This window comes from Carassius auratus, chromosome 9 (genome assembly GCF_003368295.1).
Source record: "Carassius auratus strain Wakin chromosome 9, ASM336829v1, whole genome shotgun sequence".
Taxonomy (NCBI): domain Eukaryota; kingdom Metazoa; phylum Chordata; class Actinopteri; order Cypriniformes; family Cyprinidae; genus Carassius; species Carassius auratus.
In genome coordinates this window covers 27374154-27398010 of record NC_039251.1, presented here as the reverse complement: position 1 = coordinate 27398010, position 23857 = coordinate 27374154, and the positions used below count along the sequence as shown (strand labels likewise).

General features: G+C 37.1%; 1 long non-coding RNA gene across 1 annotated transcript; it reads left to right on the top strand.

Moving 5' to 3' along the window:
- The first annotated feature begins 21819 nt into the window (after window positions 1–21819).
- LOC113108934 (uncharacterized) lies at window positions 21820–23030 on the top strand. The gene is made up of 3 exons (XR_003292826.1): window positions 21820–21873; window positions 22005–22069; window positions 22172–23030. It is a non-coding gene; the product is annotated as an uncharacterized LOC113108934 (long non-coding RNA).
- Window positions 23031–23857: the final 827 nt, after the last annotated feature.

Here is a 23857-nt window from a genome sequence, read left to right as displayed (position 1 = left end):
TTCGATTGGAAAGCCTTGCAGGCCATCCATTTGAGCCATTTTAGTTTGTCAGATAACTTTAGAAATAATCTCTTCTCTATTAGAGGAATGAGGATCTGCAGGCTCTGTCAGCTCCTCTTGTATGGACTTTTCCCCAAGGTTGGTTAAGTCTTACTGCTTCCTAGGCCTAGTATATAATAAGACTGCTTCAACACTGTTCGCTAGATAGTACTATATCTTTAGCCTATTAGGCGCGTGGTGTGACTTTGCCTCTAAGGTGCATGCTCATTTTACAAGAGCAATGGCTTCTTTTCAGGCTCTCTTTAAAGAACTTTGTATGGAGATGTCTGTGCTGTGGCAGTTTAGTCCTCTCTTAGCACTTTCATAAAGTTCTACTTGTCTGGATGTCTATTCAGGGAGCCAAGGTTACATACGTAACAAGATGTATTCTGTTTTTGCCAAGGACTTTTATTTTGGTCTTTCATCCTCAGAAAAGGAGGATCTTGTAATGTGAAGAGAAGTGCGGGAAAAAGGAGAGTAGAGTGTGGCGGGCATGGAGACAAGTGTTGCTCTCCTCCCCAGTTCAAGGACTTCGCCAAATAAAAAGTTACTAGCCATCAATATTTTCAAGTCAATGATGTGTGTCTTTATTCACATCAACCCACGGGCAGCTAAATCCCCATGCCTTACACTACTAACGGTACCATATTTACATGGACTTGAAAACAGATTACACTCACACTGCCTAGTTGTAGTTCACTGAGGAAAGACACTTGCAGATGGAGTTTTCAACCCAAGTCTGTAGTTTGAGTTGCCTGGAGATGGAAATGCCTGGAAATGTCTCAGTGTGACTGCTGCAGTGGTCTCTTTCGCATTGGCAAGGCACCTTCATTTATATTGCACATTTCATACTCAATGGTAATTCAAAGTGTTTTACATAAAAGGAAGTAAAATAATCACAACAATAAAACAAGAAATTTAAAAAACTATAACATTAATTAAAAATGTATTTAAAATGTATTTAAAATGATTAAAGATAGAAAACGAATATATATAATATGCAGAAGGTAGCACAGTGCTCATTCAATAATTCAACAGCTAACCAGATGAGTTTTGAGTCTGCATTTAAATGTGGCTAATGTTTTAGCACATCTGATCTCTTCATAATACTTAAAAGCAGACTCCCCTTGTTTTGTGTGAACCCTTCTAACTAACTCAATCCTAATGATCTGTGTGGTCTGTAAGGTTTATATTCAGTGAGCATGTCTGCATTGTATTTAAGTCCTAGGCCATTTAGTGATTTATAAACAGTGTTGGGGCTAGTTACTTAAAAAATTAATATATTACATATTACATATAACTCTCCAAAATAGTAATGCCTTACTTTACTTTATTACTCCCTGGAGAAAGTAACTAGTTATATTAATAGTTATATTACTAGTTACATTTTTTTCTTAATTACTCTATGATTGCCTGAGATGCATCAGATGGAGGGAGAACATACAAAGTTATTAAATGAGAAGATACGCAAATCCACATTCATTTTCAGCATTTATTGGCGCATCTTCTCAGTTAACAATGGCTCTGTGTAGTAACAGCTGCTCTATGTGAAATCACGCACCTGATGGAATTAACCGCTGATTAGAGAACCGGCTTTACTGACGAGATGCGCATAACGATCGGCCGATCGTGATCGGAGCACCCCTACAAAATAATTACTCCATCTCCACCCGCCGAAACTAGCTTTCTGTTGCTGGGAACCTTCCTCTGAAAAAGAGCTTGCCGTTGTTGACGCTTCCATTTTTCCCCATCTGACTGAGGGTGCCGCTCTGTGCCGGCTGCTGGGTGTCGACCAATCGGTGATGGTAAATGATACCTCGTGCCAAACCCAGACCAATCACTGTTCCATTCACGCCCTCGTCCCCTTCCCTTCTGTTCTCTGTGTTGTGTGCCTTGTGTGTGATGAAGGTGCTACTGGCAAATGTAACGCAAGTAACTAGCTCGGGAAAACTGTAATAATATTACCATTGTCAGACGAGTAATGCCTTACACTACAAGTTACTGAAAAAAGTAATATTACTACAGTAACGCGTTACTTTATAACGCGTTACACCCAACACTGTTTATAAACGAGTAAAGCACTTTAAAAATCAATCCTAAGTGTAACTGGAAGCCAGTTTAAGGATCTGAGGACTTGTGTTATAGGCTAAGATATTCTGGTTCTAGTCAGAATCCTTCCAGCAGTGTTCTGGATGAGCTGCAACAGTTTTCACTGCTGGTGATAAAGGAATGAAGTTTCTCCAATCTGGAGACTGGAAACAAAAATTATTGCAATGTTTATAAGAAGATAATTATACTGATTTAGTTACTGATTTGTAGTGGTGGACTAAGTACAAAAATCAAGTACTTGAGTAAAGTTCAGATACCTGTAATAAAATATTACTCCTTTAAATGTAAAAATACTCCTTTTCTAGTGAAAGTACAAAAGTCTTAGGCTTTTTATGTACTTAAGTAAAATAAAGTACTGATAGATAGATGTATATTGCAATTTTATAGCTACATAATTTAATTTTAAAATAGCAAATATTTTTTATAATCCTACTGCTCAAAATACAAGAGTCAAGATATATTTTTGTAGATATGGACTACATTGACGAAAGGGATGCAGTAATGTTCACTGACAATGTGAAGCTTACACTGCAATGTACATGAGAGAAAACAGAGTTGACCATCTGATTTTCAAAAAGGTTGTTTTGCAGAACATCACAGTTATATACGACATAGGAATATAAAGCCTGAAGTTAGAAATAACATTTTGAGGAAAATATAATTATATTTTCATAATGATTTCCTGGCCAACTTTCCACTTTGATAATCACTGTAGTTACCATGTTCTGAACATCACATGCTTTCTCCCCCCCCCCAGATGTAATCTATCTAGGTGGTTGAATAAAAATATTTGGACTTTATATCAAAAAATTACCTCAACTTGATAACAACTACAAATAACCTCAACTTGATAACAACTAGCTTGTTAGCTAGACAGTTAGCATCAGCTACCAATATTAACTTATTTTCAGTATAATGAATAAAAATGTATATCTGCAAAGCAAATGTCAGAGTGTTAAAATCCCAGAGTTTTGATGACCTGAGTATAATTTACACACATTGGAGTAAACTGGGCATAAAGTACACTTGTCAGGTTTCACCTGGACACTAGTGATGGGAAGTTCGATTATTTTCCGCGAACCGGTTCTTTCGGACGGTTCGATTGAATAAACCGGTTGAAAAAACCGGTTCATCGGTTCTTTCACGCTCGACGTAATGACGTCATTGGCGATGACGTAATGGCGTCACGTCTATCAAACATTCAAATATATAAAGTCGGTAATCATAACTTTAGTCAGTTAAAACCTCATAATCATGAAAAGTTTACATTTGGGTTTTGCAACAACACCTAAATACAGTAACAGCAATAATGTGCATATGAGGATTTAAGTCTTGAAGATATAAAGTAAATAAATTAGGTGTCATCAGCGCAGAAACCATGATCCACTTACTAAACATAATCCATTGCGATGTATTTGTTATTAAATGAACTTACGTTTCGCCAGATTGCTCTTCATCCAAGCCCTCGAAATACCCGCGCTCATAACATTACTAGTACAGAATCAGAATCAATCACCAAAAGAATCCCTTCGGTTCAGACATGCTGTCAGTCAGTTGGCTTCACGCTGAATCGCGCATGCGCAGTATCATCAGTTCATCGGTTCTCAATTCGGACGCGTCCAACAGAAACGATTCTCGGTTGAGTGTACTGATGATCCGAAAACCGATGCAACCGGTTCTTGACTCGAGAACGAGAATCGATGTAACCGGCACATGCTGCAGTTCAGTTTCATCAGCTGCTCTACTCGTGTTCATGTTCTGTTTACTACAAACTCAATTTGTGAATGTGTCATCATTAACTATAAATACAGTAGGCCTACAGATATCTCATAAATCCCTTATTCCTATTAAACATAAGAGTCTAGAGTCTTAATTATTGTCCAACTTTCCTGAAAACCCATTTGGCCTATACTTTATAAAAATTACAGATTTGAAGCATTAATCTAAAAAAAAGAATAATAAAAAAAATCAAAATAAAATATAGTTATTTTATTACACTTTCTGATGTTTAACAAAATACTTACAAAATTACACGCATGCGCAGTATCATCAGTTCATCGGTTCTCAAATCGGACGCGTCCGACAGAAACGATTCTCAGTTGAGTGTACTGGTGATCCGAAAACCGATGCTACCGGTTCTTAACTCGAGAACGAGAACTGCTCCAGCAGTGGGCGTGTTCGTTCATTATCTGGCTCAGCTCGGTGTTCATCTTCAGTTCGGTCTTCACAGCATTTCATTCAGTGTACTGTTTGAGTAAATGGATTACCCCGGGATATTGGTTTATTCTGACTCCGAGGGAGTGTCAGTCACGTTAAAAAAGTTAACAGCTTAAGTAATTTGTGGATTTATGCTTATTGGAGACGTGAACCGTTTCAAACGATTCAGTTCGATTTGGTGAACTGGTTCAACCGGTTCACTAAGAAGAACCGGTTAAATTGAACGATTCGTTCACGAATCGGCCATCACTAGTGGACACCAGTTTCCAACTGACATCTGAAGTCGTCGACATTCTGATTCTGCAGTGAATCATCCCGAATATTCCTGTTTGTCTTCTTGTTTTAATTCCCATAACTAAAACACTAAAAACGCTAATGTAGAAGTAGAAGAGGTGTGACGTTTTGTAATTTAGTTTAACTAGCTAACTTACTATACCAATGGTAGCTAAAGTAATGGTGAATGAAAGCTAACGTTACAGATTCCCATCTGAAATGATTGAGTCTGACTTTATTTGCACTACATTTGGTATTGTGCGTGTTCAATAAACCAATTGTATTTTTATGTTTTAGTAATATGTGAGGAATACTACAGCAATGCTTTTCAAAGTGCAGTACCAAGGAAAGATGAAGTACATCAAACTCAATGGAGTATCATATCCAGCATTTTCTCAGGGAGGGTAAGTTAATGTTAATGGCATTCTTCTCTTTGTTCTCTTTATAATTGAAGTTTAGATCAGAGGTCGTGTTAACCGAATATTTTCCGTCATTGATTTTTTTTAGCAGTGACGGAAACATCTGAAGGTCGAATCCTACAAAGTATCGAAAGTTTGGAAAATGCTTGATTTAAATTTATTTCTTCAGGACATCAGATGTAACGTTAACTAAAAATATAAATAAAAACGGCTGACAATCTTTATTTTTTATTTTTTGTTTAATGTCGCGAGGCAACCTCTGTTATGAAGCACGTCTCGTGTAATTCCATGTATTTGGCGCCTCGTGTATTCACCTGGCGCGCAAACATCTACATTAAGAAATGTTGCTTGCCTGCTGTAATTTTATCGATAACTGGCTAGAAGATAAATAAAAACTGATTGCGTCGACAATCAACAGACTGAAGGGCATCCTGTTATGTAAGAAACACACTGATGTGAGCGCTATGGGAGAATAAGCCTTAACCAGCCATTCCAAAGGTAATCGGAGACAAATAAATTTGACTGAATTCTTTAAAAACATTATTAAATTAATTAATATCGAATCAATATATAATTGTAATGTAGGGGGGGGGGTTGTTTTTTCCATCGTGCACGTTTGTCTGAGCACTCTGGTTTCTATTTACAAAAGCAAAAGTTTAAATTTTAACGTTTGCCGCATTGTATGCATTGTAGCCAGTCGAAAGTTTGGTTTTTCGTGATGCTTAGAGGACTAAACTTTCGGAGTGACCACCGCTTTTACCAGAGTGATTTCTGTAAATAATCGTTCCGTGATAGTAGTAACCATAGCAACGGACGTGACAAAAAAAATCTGATATGACAATATAGATCTGTGCATAATGTCTTACTGTGTAAATACAGACTAATAGAGCTGCTACTGACAAGAATAAATAAAACAAATCAGTGTTGGCTGAATATGTTTAGATTCAGTTAAATAATACTTAAACACTCTTTTTCACGTGTCATTTTTAAAACAATGTTTATTTATTAAAATAATATTTTAAGGTATTTAAGGAAAATATTCATGTATTATATACTCATTATTATCATTATTATTATGCCAACCATCTACCTAACTTACAGTTGACAACAAATATACAAAAATATAACCACATTTTTAAAAAGTATCCAAAGAGTGATTTAATAAAAGTTGTATTTATATTGAAGATTATAATATTTTAGCTTGTAGTTTTCTAAAGGGGTGCTGTTTATAATATTTATATTCTTTAATTTTGTTGCTGCTTGAAAAATGGATTTAGGGACCTTAAAAATCCTTGAAAAGTGCTTAAATTAAACTCTTCAAAATCTGTACAAACCCTGACTATGAAAAGTGACTCTTCATATATTAAAAAAATGCACAATCTAGCCTATATGCTCCTATATCCTGTAAGTTCATGAATGATTAAAAATGAAAATGTGAATTAAAACGAAAGCTATTAAATTTCTTATAATTAAAATATGAAAATTAAAATAGAGTAATATATTAAGGTGCAATTTTTACGACCATATCCATCAAAATAAAGGACAATGTGAAAGTCTTACGCAACCACTGGTTTAGATGTACATTTATATGAAATTTTATTCTTAGCACCATGCTAGTCTACCGTAGCTTTGCCCATTAAGATAAAAATAGTGCTAAAAACATTATTGTTCTCCCAATTTCTAACCCTAACACAACAACTTATGTTTTTTCTGTATTCAAAGCTAAAGAGAAGTTCAGCATACCCCCTGAGACAAACATGTATGTGCTGGATGACAGTGGAACAGAGGTTGATGAAGAGGTCTTCAGTGACATCTTGGAGGAAAAAGCAGACATCCTGTGGACCATTGTTACTGTTCTTTCAGTTTCTGGTAAATGTTTGTACAATTACAGTGTACACTGCAGGGTAACAATACCAATGTGTTAACATTGTAATTTATTTGCTATCACAAAACCAAAACAGTAGCTTCTCACCAATGTCCGATTTGTGCTTTCTCTGTTAAAGGACCACTTTGCATATTTCCAACCTTATCTCTTATCTGTCAGTGTTCACATAAGGATTTGAAAAACTACATTTGAGATAAAACGGATTAGCCGGTAAGACTGTTGACCCGAGTACTTCTCAAAAAACAGTCAGTCTTGCCATTTAGTAGTTAATGTATCATGGCCTAAACTGCTTAAGTCTGGCCACATTAACTACGGCAAAGAAAAAAGTTTCCTGGAAGCAGTCTCACCATGCCTTTTTTTAACCTCTCCTCACTTAAACCTGTGGAAACATTGACTGAAATATTTTTTTTTAAATTATGATCTTTTTGCCCTTTTCAGACTCTCCCATCCAGTCCTCATGCACAAACACCTTGTCACTATCATCACCCTCATCGGACATTGATGCTTCTCTGATGTCCCCAAAAAGACAGCGCAATGATGACACCTTTATGATGTCCCCAAAAAGTCTACATACTGATGACAGTTTTTCACAAGCCAAAGAGGTGATGTTTTTTCAGAACATTTCTCTTTATGTTGTAAACATTACATTTACCTGTTACTGTTACCATAACATTTTTACCTGTTGTCAAGCTTGTCAAAAGAATTCTGGAACAAAAGCCTGGAGGTGAGAAAATCCTTGCAAAATATGCAATGACAGGAGAGATGAAGGACAGAGCACGCCGTGATCTCGTCAGCATTGTTGTTGCTGAAATGTTTGAAAAGTATGGGGAAGTAAAATGCTTTATGGTGCATGATTTGGTAAAGTGTATATTCATAGAATTCAATTGCAGATTTGGTAGTTGTAATCAAATAGGTGATTATCATTAAATGACAACCGTGGCCAATGAGCTGTGGCCTTGTGCAGATCATAGGTTTTCCGGTGTGTTGGTTTTAATACACAACATTTATTCCACAGACGTGCTCCCCCTATGGATAAAAGAGCACAGTATGCATTGGGGATAGTAACACTGTTCCCCTCTCTAAAAGATCCCTACTCCAAAAAAGGCTATGTGAGTACATTTTATATTATTATACAATTTATTATAAATTGGCCTTTTAATCCAACCAATTGATTAATAATTGAAAGGTTAATCGATCATCAAAAAAAAATGTTAGTTGCAGAACTAGTATTGTTATTGAAAAGAGTTTTGAGTTTTAGTATTGATGTAGTATCAAAGGTTTTGGTCAGGTGTATATCATGCTTTAAGCAGGTGCTTCTGCCTTCTCAGGTTGGGATAGTGACATGGCCTCACTGCTACTGCTGGTCTACCTACTGCCACCACCTCCAAGTGGAAAGAAGGGAGCTGTAAAGATCAGTACCCAGGAAGCTGTGGACCATGTAGTCAAATTTCATAAGGTCAGTGTGTCCTGATCTCCAATGGCAATAGCCATTGTCAAAAGGCAATTGTGTAACCCCCCAGATTATTGATCTGTTTCTTTTCAATGCCACCTCCACAGAATTTTAAGTCTGATAATTTATGTTTTGCCTCCTTGAAGTGCATAGCGACTAGAGAGTGGGGTTCACCTCTTTTCACTGCAGTCTTGTGCTCGTTCATTCTTATTTTCAGTTGTCTGTTTGTCTTGCCAACGTATTGGAGTTTGCAGGGACATGTGCTAAGGTAACCAACATTAATGACCTCTCTGTTTAATTCCCTCTCTTTGTGTGACCGTGGTACAAAAACCTTGATTGCCTTATCACATGCTGAATATATCCTGTATGGGAAAGCTAACTGTGCCATCAAAGGTTTCTATCAGAGTGTGACTTATCCATCAAAATGTGATGTTCAGTGTAGATTCATTTCAGTTTATTGTTATCTTACAGTCATGTCGCAGCCTTCAGGAGCACTCTGGTCCAAACCAGCGGAGGCAGCCCTACATCCTGGCAGTTGGGACGACAAGAAAGCACATCCACGAGTTCTACATTGCATTGGATGGTGATCTCCTTCCCTGCAAGGGCAAGTCTTCCCTGTCAGCCTTTGATGTACTTTTCAAAGCACATTATGTTTTCGGCATCTCCTATGACCAGGCCTTAAATGGCATGTACACATTTGTGCAGACCACCATCTACAACATTGATGTAGGTCATTGTCACGAAACTCCCAGAGTCAAGGACCTAAGAGCTAAGCTCCTCAACTAAAGAGTTATGATGTTCAGATGCTTTGTTTGCAAGTCTAGTTTTGTTACCGTTCAAATGTTGATCCGTCATCTCAAAGTTTTCCATGCCTTTTATCCTGGTAAGAAGTTTCAGTTGATGTGTGACCAGACTGGATGCCACCAGAGATTTTGGACTTTTTCAGGCTTTAGAAAACATCTCCATAACAAACATAGCGCTAAAAGTCTAGATCAATTTGAGAACGAACTCGTCATAGTTGAGAACGAACCCGTCATAGTTGACGTATCTGATGAACCCGTAGTTAATTTAATTCCAGAGCAACCAGAGAATTCTCAAAGCTGTAATGAGACCAGGCAACATACCCAAGAAATGTGTGCATCCCTTATTGCAAATCTCCAAGGCTGTGGTGTGGCTACTAATGTCATAACGACTGTTGTTGAAAATATGGAGGAACTTGTAGAGGAATTGCATTCAAACGTTAAAGATGATGTTGTAAAATTACTCTCTAACGATGAGGAGATCAGAACAAAGTTTGACGATTATTTTGACAACCTTGAAAATCCATTTAGCAAACTGAACACTGAGGCAAAAAGGAAAAAGCATTTCAGTGAGAAATGGGGTATTGTAGAACCTGTTGAGGTAGCCCTAGGAGTGAGGTATGACACTAGAAGGAATCGAACTACTGGCACATATGATCAAGTTCCCATAACAGACAAATTTGTTTATATTCCTCTATTGCAAACTTTGAAGTTCATATTCACCAACCAAGAGATCTGTGATCATTTTGTGCAGCCTTGTGAGAAAACTGGGTTTTACAAAGACTTCTGTGATGGTAACTATTTTAGAGATCACCCCCTCTTCTCTGAAAAACCAAACTCTCTCCAAATACAGATATTCTACAATGATTTTGAAATGGCAAATCCTCTCGGATCCAAGCATGGTATCCATAAGGTTGGAAGTATATACTTTGTTTTACGAAACCTATCTCCAAAGATAAACTCCGCTCTTATGAATATTCATCTTTTAGCCCTTTTTCATACTGAGGATGTGAAGAAGTATGGATTTGATTTAATCTTACAGCCCCTCGTACGTGATCTGAAAGTCCTTGAGTGTACAGGAATTGAAGTTCCTTTCTCTGATGAACCAGTTTACGGAACAATTGCACAAGTAACTGGAGACAATTTGGGATTGCACACATTACTCGGGTATGTTGAATCATTCAGTGCAAACTATTTTTGTCGTTTTTGTCTAGTAGACAAACAGACCTCACAAACGGTTTTCAGGGATGATGATCCAAGAATAACATTGCGTAATAAAGCACTGCATGATCAGCATTGCAATGACCTCATGGTAGATCCTACACTGCCATCCACATTTGGAGTTAAGCGACAATGTTTATTCAATGATCTACAGTACTTTCATGTTTCTGAAAATTATGCTGTAGACATTATGCATGACATATTGGAAGGAGTAGGGCAATTTGAGCTGAAGTTGCTGTTTGCTTACCTCTCAGACAACAAAATCATATCCAAGACAGATGTTTGTAACCGAATATACTCATACAATTATGGCTTTGTTGAACGAAAAAATCGTCCAACCAGAATAAACTTGGAGCAGACTGGAAATGGAATTGGTCTCAATGCCATTCAAACTTTTTGCTTAATCCGGAATATGCCCTTGATCTTTGGAGATGTTTTACGAGAAGGAAATGCCCACTATAGACTCTTGTTGCTTCTGTTGCAAATTATGAACATTATATTTTCTCCAGTTGTTACTGATGGAATGACAGTATGTCTTAAGCATCTCGTTGTTGACCATCACCAACTTTTCAAAGAGCTTTACCCACATCGTAGAATGATACCTAAACATCACTTCATGATTCATTACCCCAGAGTCATTCGAAAAATAGGTCCAATTCTACATGTTTGGTCAATGAGATTTGAAGCCAAACATAGGTTTTTCAAGAACACAATCAAAAATTTACAAAATGTAACAAAGTCATTGGCCCAAAAACATCAGATGGCTATAGCATACCATTGGGAATCAATGCCATTTAAAAGTATTGACTGTGGGCCAGTAAAAACAGTTCAGCTCATTGACTTGCCACATGGTGAGATGATTGCAGAAGAACTGCAGGTTGACTTAGACTGTCAAGTTGATCTGACTTCTTGGATCATTTGTTTTGGAACTGAGTATCGTCCAGGCCTTTTAGTTTGCACGGGCAAAGATGACGATTTGCCTGTATTTAGTCAGATAAAAGACATCATTGCATTTAATCGAGAATATTTTCTTGTAACAGAGGACTTTCAGACACTTTGTTTTGCAGAGCATTTTCATTCCTCTCATGTGACACAGGGAAATGATCAGAATGTTTCCATGCTTAAAGTTGATAAAATGCACTTCTTTAAGCCGTTTGATCTGCAAACTACTTATGGTTTTGATAGAGATTATCAATATGTGGTTCCTGTACATGTGTTTGTATGAGTTTGTGGTTTTTGAACATCCATGAACTGTTAAATAAAACCGACATAAAAAGCACTGACTTGGAGTATTTTTAATTCACTGATGGTTCTAGGTTTACACTGCAGGTGTTGGAAACTATTGAAACATTGTAAATAAAAAAGTACCAGCTTTAGAGTACATTTGTACTCCCCAAGTGTTAAATAATGAGCTCTGCAAAGGTTCTAGGTTTACACTGCAGGTGTTCAAAAAGTTCAAAAGTGTTCAATGAACACCGAACTCTTGGACCTATATATACACTGAAACCAGTGTTCAGTGTACTCCTATAGAGTACATTGAACACTCAGATTTTTGCTGTGTGTCTACTCGGCTAGTTAATAAAATGTATACTGTTGATAAACAATATAAAAACAGAGGTCACATAGGACATGCGTAGCATTTCAATAAAATTGTTAACATTATTGATGCAAAAAATTTACTCTCGATCCACGTCAGACGGTGGGGGTGGTAATTTAGTATGCAAATTTATTCAAAGAATATAGGAAATGACAATACAACTCATAACTTACAAACAGATTTAGTAAGTATTAAAATCAGCTTCAAATATAGAAAATCCAAATCCCAATATTAATATAGTTTTAAAAGCAATCCATATATGATGGGTATTACCCAATTAAGAGTAATACAAAATGCATTATAATATTCAAAAGTAATCAAGATGTTAAAAATAATAATACAAAGTATACAACAATACCTGTATATCAAAAGTCAAAAGTTATACTAATATTCATATAATAACAAATAATATAATAATAATCATATCTGAGATGAATAAAACCTGAGAGAAGTTGAAGTATTCAAGTGAGCCCGGAATCAAAGATAAAGAAGAAGGTGAGCAAAGACTAAGTCCAGCTAGAAGGGTCCAGTCTGAACTCAACCTGAGCTAAACCAGGAGGGGTACATTGCCTCCTCTTATAGCTCTGCCAAACAAAGGAACTCGTGATTAAAACTAAAAACCGTCTATGCAGCAAATATCAAGAGGTGTTAAATCATTAATCCAAAAATATCAGATGAGCTCTGCAGTCTGGTTTCAGTTCCCTATTTCAGAACAGTCGGCAGATAGTTGTTGCTTTTTGGACTTTGAGCATTGCTCAGAAGACTGTAAATTAACCTCAAATTTAAATACATGATGCACATACTCAGCTTGTTTGCTTCTATTTCTGCAGACGTCTTCTAAGGTCTAAAGTTCAACTGAGACCTTCAAAACAGACTGTTCTGTACTTTTAAGCACGTAGCAAATTCCCTCAAGACAGAGGTCCAAATTTGGGTTACACCAATTATGGCAGCAGGGGAATTTGAATATGCAAGGGTTATTTTATTTAATCTGTGTTATTTTAATGTTTTGTGTTTCTTTATTTTTACCTAAAACATAGTGACACTGATGATGATGTCTGTATTCAAGTATTTCAGTGGGCTTAAATAAATCACCCTTTACAGCAAATTTTTTACAAACTGACAGTTTTGACCTTAATATGATTTTTGGTTACAATAATTAAACCTAAAATTAGACATTAGTAATTGAGTTTAAGCAGCATCAGTCGCGTGCACGCTCACAAGAACTCCTGGTTCTTAATTGTGAATTTAGTTCACTGGACTCTCACATTAAATGGATCATTTGAATCCTTGAGTTGTCAAGATGCCAGGGGCATGTTTAGAATTTTTGTGGCCCTAAGCAAGCGGAGTCTGGGGGCCCCCCTTGGTAGAAATTGTGTTCAATTGCATGGTGCCATAACAAATTACTGGTTGATGTGTTGAACTGTTTTTCTCTAAAATTACAATAAATGTAGTATTCAAAATATTATACTGTGTCTACACCTGGCACAAACAGCTCCAAGCAACAGAAAGTCCCTGACAGTCCCTGGGTCGCCGGGATTTTGCCAAGTAAGACATGTTCCAGGATCAACATCTTTTGATGATCCCAGATCAAAATTATTTTCCAAAAATATAGACTTAACCCAATCCCTGCCCCTAAACCTAACCCTAACCATAATTTATTCCTAAAATCAGTGTGAAATGATAGCTGATTACAAGGCTGTAGAAGCACCTAACTGATTATAAGCCTAAAATAGATATTTCATGAGAAGTTATATCTTAATTCTGATTGGTTGATTGGAATGTTGTTCCAGGATCATCCTTGTTGATCATCCCTTGATCCAGAAACATGTACTTGGTGAAATCATGCTCACCACAGTCCCTGACACAAGCAGCAAGTCCCTGAGAGTAAAGTGATGGCTCACTCTAGTGGCAGCTCCTGCCAGTTCTCTCAGGGGGGGCAAATGTTTGCTTGATTAATGAGGAAAGGTCACCGTTCAATTGATAAATTAACGGCTAGTTAAAGATGTAAAGGGAACTGAACTACTACAGTAATAATTAAAAATAAACTGACATTAGGAATCAGGAAGATATTAGGAACAGGATGCCCCCCCCCCCCCCCAAAAAAAAACACATATATGACACTGCTCATTTATATAACACTCCTCACTTACATTACACTGCGTGCTTACTTAAATTACTCACTCCATATATAATATGCATCCGGGCAGATTTTCTCACACAGGTCCAGGCAGATTTTCTCACAGGCGCTCAGGCAGATTTTCTCACACGCGTCCAGGCAGATTTTCTCACAGGCGCTCAGGCAGATTTTCTCACACACGTCCAGGCAGATTTTCTCACAAGCGCTCGGGCAGATTTTCTCACACGCGTCCAGGCAGATTTTCTCACAAGCGCTCGGGCAGATTTTCTCACACGCGTCCAGGCAGATTTTCTCACAAGCGCTCGGGCAGATTTTCTCACAAGTGCTCAGGCAGATTTTCTCACAAGCGCTCAGGCAGATTTTCTCACACGCGTCCAGGCAGATTTTCTCACAAGCGCTCAGGCAGATTTTCTCACAAGCGCTCAGGCAGATTTTCTCACACGCACACAGGAAGATTTTCTCACAAATGTAGTTAAGTAACTTCCTCTTCCAAAACAGTAGATGGCGCTAAGATAGGGGATTAAACCAGCAAACAGGAAACTTCCCCCAGATGCTCTGAATGTCCATTTAGGTCAGCAGTACATCCGCTTTAAAACACAGTTACATGTAGGGCTGTCGCGATAACCGCAATATTATATAGCATAATATATATGCTATTGACAAGCAAACCGCAGAGGTTCAGGTTTTTTTTATTTTTTGCTTCGTTTGTTTTGAATAGGCCGGCTGAAATGATGGGAGGTGCTCGATCTCCTCCCAAAACCTAATGTCACGTTGCCAGTTTGGGAACATTTTGGCTTTCAACCCAATGAAAAGTGTTAAACGAATATAGAGGAGCCGAAATGCAAAATTTGCTACAAAAGGGTTCCTGTGACGCGGCAATACATCTAATTTGAGGTCATCGGGACATTCTAAAACGCTTAACGTGAAAAACGCTTAACGTGGTTTAATGTACTAATACAGTGATATTAACAGACCAAACTCACTAAACATCATATTAATAAAGTATCTACAAAAAATCAGATGGTCCTTGAATATGAATTCAACGCGTTTAATAACACGTTAAGCCTTTTCCTCTCATAGAAAACCATGATAAGGCTTAACGTGTTATTAAACGACTTGCATTCATATTCAGGGCTCATCTGTTTTTTTTTTTGTTTGTTTTTTTTTCTTTGTTTTTTTTGTACATCGAATACTTTATTAGTATAATGTTTAGTGAGCTTGGTTTTTAAAAATCACTGTCTTAGTACATTAAGCCACATTAAGCGTTTTCTTATAACGGTTTTCTATGGGAGGAAAAGGCTTAACGTGTTATTAAATGAGTTGCATTCATATTCAGGGCTCATATGATTTTTTTTATAGATAGTATACTTTATTAGTATGATTTTTTTGTGAGTTTGGTCTGTTAATATCACTGTCTTAGTACATAAAGCCATGTTAAGCGTTTTTCACGTTAAGAATTTTAGAGTGTCCCCTGTCATCCAGCACAGCTGGCATCAGGCATCCTCAAGCATCAGGTCGCGGAGCAACATCAAAAAGAACAGCTGAGACCGGCCGACAGTTAGGAGTAGCTGAAGCCTTTGCGAAATCTGTAAAATATAGCCGTGAAAGTAACAGGCATACATGCTGAAGTCACGGATATCCTCCGCGTCAGTGCCCATACCCAAAAGAGTGTGAGCAGATAATGAGCTAACACGTTATCTGCATGAGGAGTGCATCGACTCCAATGCGAATCCATTGTCCTGGTGGGCCAGTGGTGGCGTGATAATCAGTCTAGATTTCCGCTGCTGTGCAAAGTCTCGCGCAAATACGTGTAATGCATGTTAGAACTCTTTGATTTCTTAAAAAAAATGTATTGGAAAACGCATATTCTTGTTGCTGTTTGGCATTTAACAATAAACAAAAATGTTTTAAAATGTGTCTCTCTGTCAGTTAAAAAAGCAACAATATATGCTACATAACTCAATGATAGAGCTTTGTATGTAGCAAAATCAGGATAAATTAGGTATGTAAAAAAAAAAAAAAACGTCGGTAATACTGCATATCGTGCTACTGAGCCACCCATAATAACCGCAAGGGAAATTTCTTAACCGCGCAGCGCTAGCTACATGGGTAACTGAGGGGGACTACTGGTCATAACCTCTGGCTACTGTTTAAGTTTGTGATCGTGGGGCACATGTAGAAGAACGGCCGTCATGGGGCACCCTGAGCGACAGATTCCTAATGAACGAGTAAAATAAGGTAAAGAGTTAAATTAGAATAATCAAATGTCAGAAGAATAACAATAATAATTAGAGACCGACAAACAACCAATTTGCCTTTCAACCTAAATTCGAGGTCATAATAAAATGGAGTCAGATCAAATATTAAAATTGAGTCAGATTAGAACTGGATTTAGTTTAATTTAAAATTAATAACTCTACGCGCTGAAAGACCAAACACACAGTAAACCTTCATTCAGCTCCGGATACCTTCCTTAGGCCGAGTGCCTGGACCTTACAAAGTGGTGACCCCGACGTGATCTTCTTACAAAGTGGTGACCGGCAACGGCAACGTGATCTGCTTAACAGGCTAGTGATGTCTTTCAGCGCGTAGAGCTGCTGTGGTAAGTCAATTCTTATTTGCCTTTTAGAAATATTGAGGTAAAGACAGACGCATCCCATACATATACATATCTAAAACAAGTCAGAATACTCATATTGTTAGACCGGAGACCGGATCCGGTGGATTTAAGAATTAGACAAAACCATGAACTTGTCAGAGACATGATAGCCACAGCATAAATGAGGAATGATATCCCTTGTTCTGAAATGGAAATATCTCTTTGTATGCCTAAGCAACAAGAGATGAAACTTAAAATTGGAAAATCATCATCCAAATTATTGTCATTCAACAGAGAGTTCAAAATAGAACCTAAGGCTTTAATCAGCAAACTGTGTTCTATATTGTTTTATTAGCTTCATTGTAACAAATGAGTAACATTTTAACGATAATGATCAAACAGAATAAAATTCTAAATTATAAACAATCGGAAAATCAATTGTGATTAAGGGGATAAGGGAAGACAATTTAATTTGCTACATTCAAGTAACACATTGATAAAATCACAACACAGATAAAAGAGCTTCCACGAAAGCTTAATTGAGGCCAAAATGGTACCTAAGCTCTTGAGGACTAACCACTACAAAGCAGAACTCCTCTTGACTGCAGTAAAACAATAGATGATAAGATAAAACAAATGGCTTTGTTTCTGAGAGTGGATCAAAACACTCACTCAGAAGACTCATGTTTCTTTCCCTGTTGAATGGGAGGTGTTTATGGCCAAATAGACACAATTAACCCCTTACTAGTAACCCCCCTTTTTTGGCATGAAGACCGAAATTACATACCCAAAATAAAAAGGTTTCTGCTCATGATTCTTTCTGACTAGATATATAATCAACCTTTGTTCACAAAGCTGACACTTTAAAGTTTACTGTTCAGGAATCAGAATCACTCAGACTGTTATGATAATAGAGATATATAAGCTCAAACATAAAAACAAAAATAAAAATATTAAAAACATATGTTTTAAATGTATTTAAAAAAATGTTGATGTAGGAAATGAGTTTGAAAACACAGTGTAGCTAAGGCCACAAGTCTTCCAAGACTTCATAAAAAATTTCATAATCGAATCTGTAAAACTGTGAATTTTATGAAATATTTTCTAAGGCCATGTCATGTGTGTTTTTAGAGAAGGCTAATCAGATTGATTTATGGCCCTTGTCATCTCTGTAAGATCTCACATGTAAACACTGATGTGTGTTTTATATGTGTGTTTGGCTGTGAAAACTGCCCGTTTCATGATTGTATTGTTCTCACCAAACGAGTCTTTCACACCTCCGCCAGGTATGACACATTATCCGCATTATTCTTTTATCATTATTCTTTTGTTTTTATTCCACCTTTATTAGCCTTGATTGTGGTTTTTCAGGCTTTACAAAGCAACAAAGCAGCGATCTCACTTCAGTCTCTCTTTGCATTTAGCCCTTATTTATCAAAAGTCTTACTATAAAAATACAACAAAACATTTTCTTACGACCTTACGTGAATTATTGAGACAAAAATGCATTATGAAGAAGAAAAGCACCTGCTATTAGTAGCATTGGTGCTAACGTTAGCATCAAGCTACATCTGACAATTTATGAAATTATTAGTACACTTTTACTCAAAACTCACTTTAAACCCCGATCGAGTGTTTATAATAACTTCCTTTAGCGATCAGGGGTGGAATTTGGTCGTTTACTGTTGTAAAAATATGTTATTTGTATGGGATTTAAATCCTGCCATGATTCAAAACTGAAAATACAGTGCTGAAAGGTTGAAACTAAGTGTTCGAAAACTCAAAATCTTACAAAAAAAAGTTTCGCAAGTTCGAAAAATAAGATTTGCAAGCTTGCAAAATGTAAAAAAAATAAAAATATCTCTGCAAACATTATGTTGTTTTTGAGATTTCCTTCTTCAGAACTGCAACTTTTTTTTACGATGTTGCGCAAAGAATTTTTCAGAGTTTCAAATTTGTCAGTGTTCTCCCACTGTATTAGATTGTTTTCCAGGTTTGAAACCTTGTAAATGGTGATCTGAAAACTGGTGTCTGAATGTGTGAAAAAAAGTTTTGAAACTCTGAAAACAGAGCTTTGCAGGCTTGCAAAGTGGTAAAAAAAATGTAATCTCTTCAAACATCATTTTGTTTTTGAGTTTTCCTTCTTCAGAAGTGCAACACTCTTTTTAATGGTGTTGTGCAATCATTTTTTCAGGGTTTCGAATTTGTCACTGTTCTCCCAGTGTATAGTTTGTTTTCAAGATTTGAAACTCTGTAAATAGTGATCTGAAAACTTGTGTGCAAATAGGTGAAAAAAAGTTTTGAAACTCTGAAAACAGAGGTTCGAAAGGGCGAAACTTATTAAATTACATTACATTTGCCCTCCTATGCAGACTTTTTTCAGAGCCGAGTTTACAACACCCACTTTGCGGAGATACGCTCACACAGTTGTGAGTTTGCGACTCACGTGATTTGTGGCAGTGTTGTCACGCAGCTCTGCTCTGAAACTCTGAAATTCAGACTGAGCGAAAATGAAGCTTCGCAACCTCGTAACAAAAAAAAAAGCCTGGAGGGAGGGCCTTCTGCTCTTGGCCAATGCTTTGCTGTCTGCTGACGTACAGTCCAATCACAAGTCGTATTTATCTGAAAGGTGGGATTGACCGACTGCTCCGCCAATGACAAAAGCGCACAGGATACGCAAACAGAGAATGCGCAGATTTCTGGCCACAAGACGTCCCGGATGGCTTGCGGTCTGGTTCTAAAATAAGGTTACCAACTTTTCGCTGGAATTCACCGTACAATTGCCATCAGTCTGCGTATAAATAACACGACTTTACACTTTCTAGTTGCGTGTAATGCATACGCCAAATGCCATTTTTGCGTGCATATGATACGCCAATACTTCACATTAATTTCGGTGGAGAGCAGATGCGTCCAAATAACACGCATCATCTTCAGCGGCAGTGACGTCACCAGCGAGGATCGTCCAGTTCACCTGATGCGCGTACACCTTCAAACAGGTAAGCAAGGGTAAACATCTTTTTTTTCTTCTTCTTTTTGTAATGATATCACGTGGTTAACCGTGTTGTTTTAATTATTTCATTATTTCTGCATCACGTTAGACAGGGTCGTGTTTTAAAGGGCAGTTTATGCTCAAATTATGGGTCAGGGGGCTGCTCAGCTAGCCTACCATTGTCATTAGCCTAAGCTAACCTGTAGGCCTACTGTATATAGACCTGTTGCAGTTTTAAATAAATAATGATGTGACATGGGTCTTCAGCTTTTAGACATGACTGATACAAGCACAATAAAGCACCCAACCCAATATCGCGTGATAATCGTGATCGTGTAAAAAGTCCACACATTTAGCATATTTTTACAATACTAGTCTAACTTTTCTTGACCACGTCATGTGTAGCCAATACACAGTAACTACAGCATATTTACCATGCTTCTCCTACTGTAACCGTAGTTTTACTGTGGTATTTGTAGTTACTAACGCACAATAACCACAACATTTACTGTACTATGGGTTTACCATAGTAACCATAGTTTTACTGTGGTATTTGTAGTTACTAACACACAATAACCACAGCACTTACCAGGATTTTACCACAGTAATTGTGTTTTTACTCTACACTATTTGTAAAGCACAGTAACCACTAAGTTTGCCATGCCTTTAATATCTTTTTGTGAAGTAATTGTAATTCATTCTTTTTTCTGTTTTGCAGTTACGTCGGATTACATGCTCCACAACAACCTGTAATCCAGCAGATCTTTAAAGAAGCCATCTCTTGTAAAATCTCTCTCTCTCTCTCTCTCTCTCTCTCTCTCTCTCTCTCTCTCTCTCGCTCTGCTAGAATTAACAGGGAACTTCAACTCCACGCTCCCAATGCTGATATTGAAGAAGCTGTCAAGGGGGCTGAACAAGTCCTTCAAAGGATCAACCCCTCACAGGTAATGTTGAAGACTCTTAGTTATAACTGATTTGCTTTAATGAACGCATCCTTATATTATGTGTTAATCAAATATTTTGGTCACAGATCATTTTAACACACTGTCTCAACATGTTTATATTTCAGGAAGGCCTGTCATGAGATTTGAATTTGACCATCTTGTGCATTTATGAAGAAGACCAAAAGCTGCAAAGGCAAACACTTGCAATGGTACGTCTGTGCGTCTGAACACCTTGGCTGAACCTTACTGCAGATACATTTTTCTCAGCATTTGATGTTTCTTAAATTTTGGTTCACATAGCCTATCAGGAAGAACACTCAACAAAGAGCATGTTGTAGTAGTAATAATTCATACAATAATCATATTATATTGCACAAGCGTACTTGTACAAAATTCTACAACTTTTACTCCTACTGCTGTTATTGGCCATTACCACAGCTCCCATCAGATTGTGCCCATTGTAAGAGTATTTATATCATGAAGTTTAAATGAAGTCCATTGTATTCTTTATTAATCTTTACAAATTGGTGCCGCCTCTTCCTGTTTCAACAGTACATGATATCTGTCCACACCTCATAGTCTGCCTTTCTTTCTGTGGTGATGTTACTGAACACATCTGTCTTAGAAGCAAGAGAATGGAAATCCTAGTTTAACTTTTCAAGTGCTACAAATCAGATCTTCAATGAATTTGGGCAAATCAGATCACTTAAAGCTGTTCACACAAAGACCAATAACTATAATGAGAAGTATTTTAGCATCCACGCCAACAGACAGTACTGTTCTCTTAAATCTCTTAAATGTTCCTCTCATTCTGTTAAATTTATACACAAAATTCTGCCTTTTTCACTTCATCTTCATGCTGTACTCCTTCACTCACACATTATTTTATGCTCTGTTGTAAGGCAGAAACTGAGAGTTTGCATGATGGCATTTTCTCAGACGCTGAATCTGATGTGTACAGATGAACTCAGGAGCCTACTAGAGTTGCCAAGGAACTTGTGCTTGAAGTATATAATTATAACTGCTTTATTTATATTTTTAAACAACAATAATGATTAAACATGGGGTCAATAAATATTTTCTTGTTTTACAGCTGAAGACCAGAAACGCAAAAGAAAATCAGTCAAGCCAGTCCTAAAGAAATGAGGAATGAACATGGACTTCTTGTGCCCCAAAAGAAAAGACAGAAAGGTGAAAAGTTTCACATTCCATTTGTATGTCTGAATTCAATGCAGTTATGTGTGGTACAACATTGATGTTGATCTCTCAAAAGACTTTTCAAGTCAGCAGTTATAGTTTTTCACATATACATCTTTTTATAGCTCCTAGAATGAGCAAATCAGCTGTGCATCATCTCTGTGATTTGGGAAGGAAATGACTGAATATGGTGAGTACTGACACCTGCACCTGTATTCACCAACACTATTACTCTAGAATGGTTATTGCTGTTATTGCTGACTTATTGTTTTGTCTGTTTGTTTGAATTAAGATGAAGCCAGTTGATGAAGATATCAATTGAATGGCCACCGAGTGCAGCACTGCTACCTGAACCCATCAGTTATCTGCTGTGAAGACTGCATTCACAAACCGCTCTACTGCGACAGCTCAGATGTTACGGCCTGTAAAAGTAAACATCACAGCAAAACAACGAGAGCTAGTTGTGGTGGGATTCTTTTGGCCAATATCCCCAACAAGAATCGATGTTAAGTCCAGTGCAACAATTATAAATAAAAATACTTTATATTGTTTATTGATTTACCATACCCTAAATACATGTTTTGTCTCTCCAGGACATCTAGACCAGGTGGAGTGTGAGGAGGACCGTCAGAGACTCCAGCCAGCCGAGCCATGGATTGCTCTCACTGTTACCATCAGGCAGACGTTATCACAGAACCTACACCAGCAGACAGTGAGACAAGTTCCTTTCACAGGCAATCAGACTGAACTGAACTCATACCAGTAAAACCATACGCACCCCACCAACCTCATATGCCCTGCACTCTTATCAGTTATGCTGACTGGACTCAATATTATTATGCACCCTGACATTCTGTTTGCACTAATTCATACCGTGCTTTACTGCAGAGATGTATGTGTACTGTGATTATTATTGTTTTCAATTCATGCTCTCTGTATAGCATAATTTTTAACATATTGTTCTCTACCTGAATTGAGTCCCTTATATATGTATGTTGCATATATATATTCAGAATTTGTATTTCATATATATTCATGAATTAATTAATTTGTCATCCATACTGTCACGCTGCAGTCTCCACTCAAGACTTTCACCACCTGTATACTTGTGTTCATTGTATTGTGACAATAAAGACATTTGATTTAAATTAGTTAAATGTCTTTTGTTCATCAGTTGTGCTGTAGGGTGCTGCATAACAACTGCAAAAAAATGTATGACATGGAAGATTATGATATGTCCAGGACATGGACAAGCAAGAAGAGGAAGAAAAGCAAGAGAGCTCTAAAAACTTGATGTGATTCTTTGGTGCTCAAGACATTTCACCATGCATGCATTTGCATGGCTTCATCTGATTAGAAAAACATGGTTTTAACATAACCCATTTTTAATATCGTAAAAATTAATTTATCATTTAATATCGTATTATGTTGTATCCTCCACTAAAGTACTGCACATGGTGTTGGATAATAAAGTAGGGTGAATATTCTATATTAAAAATGGTGTTTGGTAAATACAACCATTTAATTTTGTAAACAATAGATAAATGTGTTTTAATTAAGAAATGAACATTTGGTTACATTAATGACATTCAGTTAGATGAAGGGCAGGCTGAAAGCTGCATTAGAAGATACTGCATGGACTATAATGCTGCAAGAATTTCATGCACAACTGAAGGTGATGGACAAGGGAAAGATCAACATGAATCCAGTACTGTATAATAAGCAAGATGAGCATGCACATTACTGATGTTTAGTACCCGAGGAGGACAAATATGAGGAGTATTTTACACAGAGACACAAATTAAGCTCTTAATATTATGATTCTTTGCATTGCATGAATTGTATGGCTTTGCACTATAAACGACACACTCTCTGTACCTTGTCTTACTGAATGACACATTGACACTGTGAAAGTACAATGAAGTGTCACAGTATGTATTGGTTGTTTTAATTGTTGTCTTTCTTTACTTTAAATACA